Source organism: Callionymus lyra, chromosome 3 (genome assembly GCF_982586985.1).
Source record: "Callionymus lyra chromosome 3, fCalLyr1.hap1.1, whole genome shotgun sequence".
NCBI lineage: Eukaryota > Metazoa > Chordata > Actinopteri > Syngnathiformes > Callionymidae > Callionymus > Callionymus lyra.
This window is the reverse complement of record NC_141820.1, coordinates 32,672,105-32,679,633: the sequence shown is the minus strand read 5'-3', so window position 1 is coordinate 32,679,633 and position 7,529 is coordinate 32,672,105. Positions and strand designations below refer to the sequence as shown.

Here is a 7,529-nt window from a genome sequence, read left to right as displayed (position 1 = left end):
TTTTTTTTTAATATTTTAACATGTTTACTCCGGGCACTCCGGTTTCCTCCCACAGTCCAAAAACATACAGAGGTCTATTAGAGCGTGTGTGAATGGTTGTCTGTCTTTGTGTGCCCTGCGACAAACTGGTGTCCTGTCCAGGGTGTCCCCTGCCTCTCGCCCTATGATACTGGGATAGGCTCCAGTCTCCCTGCGACCCTCAACCCGGGATAAAGCAGTAGACGATGAATGAATTGTTCTTAAATGTTACATGTTACAGAAGGGTATCCTTGCATTTTTTAATAAAAATGTTAAGTTTAAACATTTTTTTAATCCTTTTGGTATTGAATACTATGTTGAGTATCGAATATATATTTTAGAGTCATGATAACCATTATATACAGTATAGCGAACAGTAGTGATGTGCTGATGAAACTTCATGAAGTGGTGTCATGTTGTTTAGAGGTCAGTAGCTTAAAAAATGATGTGATGTTTCATAAGAACAGTTGTTCAAAACAAAGGAAAATATCAGGCAAAATCATCGGATAATATTCATACAGTAGCTTATAAACATTACAATTTTTTTTTTTTCTAATTGTGTGACAGAGAATGTTCAGAGAAAAACTGGCTGAGAAATAGAAAAGATCCAGATATTGCAAAATAAGCATATGAATGATTGAAACAGTACCATGCTACAATCATTTGTTAGTAGAAGTTGCAGAGGGCTTTATTTGTTTTCAGTCAGATAAACCAAACAGACATGCCATGTAAGCAGATCACTTGTCCCCATGAGGCTCCTCAAGTACGACTCTACGTGAGCCAATCCTGAGAGCAAAGACAATCTTGTTCTCGGCAGAGTAAGCCTCAGGTACGGCAGAGGGGACGGGGCAGGGATGAAGAGGAAGAGTCAGCGCGAGGAGCACCGAGCTATTTTGGAGCTGGATGACAAACGAAGGCGGTGCCACTGTATGAAATGTCACTGCAGAGGAAAAGAAATGAGACCAGAAGGAAAAAAAAACAAGAGACGATTGATTTGAGATTGAAGGTCTCATAACGAAACCAGAAGAGAATCTGGGGGCTCAGATAGGTGAAGATATTCTGTTGAGAGAATGCCAAACAAATTCAAGATATAGCTTTGAGATTGTCCCTCCTCCACAAGCCAGCAATGCGTTTGTCTGAACCAATTATAAGTGCGCTTAGTGTTCTTTACAAAGTCGACAATCTCAAACATTTTAATTTAAGTGGTGGAATGTAGTGATGGGCTGATGAAGCTTCATGAAGCAGTGTCATGTTTTTCAGAAGTCAGTAGGTGGCGCCATCAGTTAAAAAATGATGTGATTTTTCATTAAAACAGTCGTTCGAAACAAAGGAAAATTGTGGAGAGACCGCCAGTAAAATGTTCAATGGAAATACGTTAAAATTGCAATGTGCTATACAACTGTATAATGTTTGTGTTAATATAATTATATATCATTTTGTTAATTCCACTTTGCTTTTATGTTCTTTCCTTTCTTACCTCTTTTGTCCCTTTTTAATATTACATTCTTTTAATGTTCTTTTTCCACAGTGCTGTCTGGTCTTTTTGGTCTTTGACTGTAATTTTTTCCAATGTTTGACCTTCATTTACTACTTTGATTTAACAAATTGATTTATTTTTTTTCATCTTTTGACTGGCCCTGATTTTGCTACTGGTTTCCATCTGTTTCTGACATAACTTGTTCTGTATAGTCAATAATTGTACATTGAAAAACATCTTGACAAATACGTAATTGTATATTCATCCCTTCAAGGTGAGTTAGTATTAAAATCAGTCAGACACATGTTAACTAAACACTCAAATTATTGTAATTATGTCTCCCACACACCCTTCTCGTGCCCATCATTTCTTTTCTTTTTTTTTTTGTCGCTCCTTTCTTGAAATCCTCAGGGGTTTCACTGACAGCAGTGCTATGATAGAGGAGGGCCTGGTGGAGCAGAGAGGGAAATGATCTGCTAATAGTACACTCTTTCCCATAGGACACCTGCTTACACAGCGCAGTCCTGCTGCTCACTCAGTCGGAGTGTGTGTGAGTGTGTGTGAAAAGGATAGAGCTCTCCCATGCGTCAATTCTCTTAATCGCTCACCCTCCTGGTTACAAAAAACAACATGAAAATACATATATTTTTCAATTTAATTGAGAACAAATATTGATCGATACATTGAATTAATACATTTGAACATCAAAAGAACTAGTTAAACCTTACCCAAGATCTATCTTTTTTTATTTTCTCTTTTCTACATCAACAGCACCGCATGCTCGCCATAATCTGAATAAACCAATTTCTCGTACATATTCCCATTAACTCCCATAGCAACAACCCATGCATTCGTTCTTGCACATCCATCACCTGTCTACATATGCATAATGTGGAGGAATTTAATATGTATCATATATCAAATCACAACGATCGTGTGGACGCCCAAGAGATTATCTAATATTTATCCATACCATCATGAAATTCAATCTGAGTGTACAAATGTACATATTAATGGAATGATAGCTCTGATCTGATTGCTTTTGGAACCTGAAGAAAAAAATAAAATTGGATTTAACTGCACAACTGAGGCAAGCCTCTTAGTACATAGATGTATAGTATGAAATACACAAATCTGTGTTTGATGATCTCCTGGTTACCAAATGAAAGAGGTAAGGTGATATGTATTTGAACCCAGAACACATTACTGTGTCATTTGGAGACAGAAACTCAATTATACAAAAACAAGTGTACTGTTTCCTGGGTAAAAACTGCAGTACTTTCCTGTAAAAGTAATTTTGTTTTCTCAATTTACCTGCTCTTAACTGGCAAACGATTGGTTGAGATGCTGCATCAGGGGAAGCGACACTAAATACCAACAGTTTGTTTTCAGATAATAGAGAAAAAAGCAGCTTCAAAATAACTAATTATAAAGAACTGTGTCTGTAAAAGTATTTAATAATTAATTTAAAAGTTTCTCAATCTACTGGTGTCTTTATCTTAATCTTATATCCAACAGTCAATGATCTTGGTCTTGCAATGATCTCCAAAGTGAATTGCAGAGCTATTCAACAAACATTTCCTGAGGGTCCGATTTTTGGAAGGATATTTAGCTTACGGGCTGTTTAATTCATTTACCAATATTTGCTGTTGAATTTCTGAAAAAAGATTTAAGAGCCACTAATGTGAAAGTCTTCCTCTAAAAGATGCAGTAAGTCCCTCATCCTGAAGATGTTTTGAAGTAAATACATTATACAGTTCTCCCTCGTCTGAAATCTTGGAAAACGAGAGGTTATGAGAGCAGACTCCATTATGACGTATTATTGGTCTTGATTCCTTTGTTTATACAATGACTCACTTGAAGGTGGAGACTTCCGGGATTGATGATGGATGGTGAAGAACCTTGATGACATTGTCCTTTTAAATAAACAGAAATGATTTGATGCTTGACCAATCACAGCAGAGTTGGCGTGATTATAACGAGATTTAATCACCAGAAAAATTAAGTTTTCAGTGGGCAGGGCTTAATAACATTTTATAGTGTAAATATTTCAATTAAAAAAATAAGTTTTGTACAAACAGTGCCGAATTCTTGAATGTGGCCCGTCAGCCTTAAGAAGAATATCTCTGCTCTTTTCTTGTTCTCTGGTTTTCTCTGTCCGGTTTTGGGCATAAATACCAGTCATTGTCATAAAGCATAATTGAATGTGACTAGTTTCAAGCACCATTATTTCTCAATTAAGTCAAACAGTTAGATCAGGTCAACAGCAGGCGGCAGTAGAGTTTCAGAATTCCTTAAATAAACTGTAAGAATTGAAAAAGAATTTGAAAGATCTTGCAGGTAGTGATGGTCTGATGAAGCTTCATGAAGCAGTGTCATGTTGTTTAGACATCATAAGCTGGCACCATTAGTTAAAAAAAATATGTAATGTTTCATAAGAAAGGTGCAAAACAACTGATAATAGAACAGAGACCGCCATCTAGTGGACTCTATAAATAATGACACTGCTTCATGAAGCTTCATCAGACCATCAATACTCGCAGGTCATCTTCAACAGCATGCACATTCACGCACATTCACGCACATTCATTCATTCATTCAACAGACAAATATAAATCTTAATAATTATCTGAAAAACTACAAAAAATAGTAATGCATTTATTTTTTTATCCATCCCAATATCATCAGTTTCAAGGTTAATTTGACTAGCTACCATAAAACCTGAGAAAAATAGAAAAGAAAAATATACGGTGACTGAAAATCCTTATAGTCAAGATTATAAAAAACACTCCACAGTATCAGGTATTTTTTATTTTATGAGACTTAATACTTGTGATTTGTACCTTACACTCATGCTAGTCTGACTTGGAGGTCCAAGCCAAGAGAAAGTACCTCTATAATCCATTTTTGGTGTCAAGACAATGTCAGCACTTTTGTTTTATAGCCAAAAGTTTATCCACTGCGGCAAGTTTTGTTTTTATTTTGTTTTTTGTTTTTTCTAAAAATCTGACGAAAGAAGCCAATAGACACTTTTGTAGCCAACATACCCTTTTGGCTGTTATGGTTAATTACAAATAAATATAACTCATACAACAAGTCTTTCTTACCTCTATCAAAGCCAGCTCACCATATATTAATAGACTCACAGAAAAGCCAGAAGAGGAACACAGCACGTCTTTGTGCCTCAACATGCTAATGAGGGAAACGGTTCCAACACATTTTCTAATAATGAGTTCAACTTTTTGAGGAAGAAAAGTGATACCTCTAAATCAGAAAGCACATTCATCAGACAGGAAAGCGAAGAAAGATCGTCACAAATTAAGATGGATGGTCTGAGAAGGTGACAGTAGATTAGACTAAGCGTATCATTTGGGATGTTTGGATTAATAATGGAGCTAGATAGGCATTCATTTAAAGGGATGTTATTTTTCTCCTTCATTTAAGCATCCTGCTTCCAAGAGGCGGTTTAGTAGACGTATAAATGGGAAGAAACCATTCCTCTGCTTAAAACTATTCAGCAAAAGATTCTATGCGAGAGAATAGGATTCATAATATAAGAGCTTCTTAATAATAAAAAAAACAATATGAATTAAAAATAAATGTTCTACTAGATAGTGATTTGTATTATAGAGTAACTTGAATGTCCTACATTAAGCGTTATTTAATATGTATTCGTTGTTCTGTATTATGAGTTGAATTGATTGAGGTTGGACTAAGTATGACATCACAGATGGCCTTGTGCTGAAGTGTATGAAAGTATTTATATCAGGATTTGGTGGTGTTCGGGGGCAGAGATGAGTAACCGTGAAATTAGATACCTTAAGCACATGTGCTGGGATTGTGAAACAGAAACGGAAACATAAGCTGATTAAAAGCAACATTAACTTTTAAATGCACCAAAAAATAAATTTAGTTTGAACAATAGTGGCTCATTTTTTGCATATACTTCCTGGTAAGTCATCATGCTAATATAGAAAATTTGCCCTCATGACTCATTAGAACTAGGGTTTTATGATGTAATCCATTCCAATTTCCAACATTTAATTCATATTTTTAAGACACTCTCAAGTGAAGCATAAAACATGGTATTAGGGCATTATTCATGAAGAAATGAAAAACTGCAACCAAAGATCATGCTGGGAGATTTCTTACGGCATCCATGGTTCCAAAAATGAAAAAAGTACAGAAGCCGCTGTGGAGGGTTTTCAAGCTGGATCATAAAAGGAATGGGCTTTTTTAAAAAAAAAAGAAATTATTCTTAACTTTTCATGTTTTTAGACGAGTCCACTGCCTGCAGTACGATCACCTCAGTCAGACATTCATTACCACATCAAGGGATCAAGTGGGATCAAATGAATTGAGGAACTTATCCAAGTTTGTAAAGCCTGTTTTACTGTACACTTAAGCATATAAATGGAACCAAAAAACGATCAATAACTTGTGTTTTGTCATATTGTCTTTCGAGGCCTATTCGTCAAATAACAACCTGAGCTGAATTTAATTCATTAGCCAGTTAAAGAGAGCAGGACAAATATTGTTTTCTTGCCACGATCAACAAAGGGTGAAAAGAAAACTCCATATTTTCTGCTAAATTCTTCATCCATTTTCTTCATCCATTTTCTGTCTTGATATTTTGGCTGTAATTAATTGAGATTGTTCTCCCTGCTTCTTTTAACACAACGTCATTGATTCATGTTTACACCTGAGCTGCTCAATTAACAGATCAATAGACAGTGGATGAAAAGAGCTCTTCAGTCTCGCCGACACAAAGTATGTGGAGAGAGTAGGAGATACATCTTTGAGAGATGTTAAAGTACGCAAGTGTTAAAAATGACTTGTAAACAAATATTTATAATGGCATTGTGTATTTGCTTTAATAAAACACACAAGACCAAGACCTGCCTTTCTGGCTTAACTTGGATTGCCAAGTTACGCAAATGCGTGAAGAAATGATTGAAGAACAGCTGTTCTGCACTCATTTTCAAGCGAATGTTCCAAACGATATACTGCTCAAAAACCACTCAACCCGACAAGATTCCACTGAGGGGTGTAGCCACTGTTCCAACTTATCCGCACCTGCAACATCGTTCTCGAAGTTTCCTGAAGACCAATAATTTAGAGAAGGGACAAGGCAAGTTTAGAGGACTCCAACTGAAAGCAGACAAGGTGGTCGTTGTTGTGTAATTTTTGGAATTCTTCTGCTTCATGGAGGCGCTGATTGAAGTGAGCTACGCTGCATGACTTTCATGATATTGGATTTTCAGAGACAAAAGTCCTTCATTACCTTCTGAACTGTATGTCAAATGTTCATATCAGCTAGTATCTTGTTTTTGTCCGTGTTGGAGCTCAGTTATAATCTCCGCTTTAATTAATCTGTCCTTTTATTATTTAATTACGTGGTTGTTTTAATGGAGAATATGTTTATTTTTCTATTCCGTATTTGCTCACTTAAATCGGATGAGACAAATAAATAACCCTTGGTTATTTTTATTTATCTTTGTTATCAGCATACCTTTTATCAGTGTTAGGTTATAGTTTTCTACATATCAATGGAGTTAATAGTGTTGGCCAGACCAAATTAAAATCTTTCGCATCACAAAACAACACTGAACCTACTCTGTTGTATTACAACAAATCTTAATCGGTGGTCATCTCATGAGGGTGTGTTAAGTATTCCATAACAGTAATTTATGATGATTAAAAACCTTGTTTTGAATCATACATTTCTTCAAAGTTGATCAAAGTATCATCACAATTCTCATATATCGGATTTATTTCAGTTAAGCTGTAAACCTCCATTCATCATCACGTTTTGTTCATTATCTTCAACACATACAAAGCGGCAAATCACTCAGATTATATCTTATTTATCTGTGTATTCGTTGATTTTTACTTTAACCTGGAAGCTCAAGTAGCCAATGGAATCAGAATACAAATCTTTTATTGCCAATGTTGTAAACGTAACGTGTTGTGTTGGCCTTACAGAATGAACCAATGATGTAATATGAATAAAATAAAATGCAAAACATTGAAG

General features: G+C 35.6%; 1 pseudogene; it reads left to right on the top strand.

Annotated features, from left to right (window-relative positions):
- The first annotated feature begins 767 nt into the window (after window positions 1-767).
- LOC148084492 (uncharacterized) overlaps window positions 768-7,529 on the top strand; it is a 29,836-nt pseudogene continuing 23,074 nt past the window's right edge.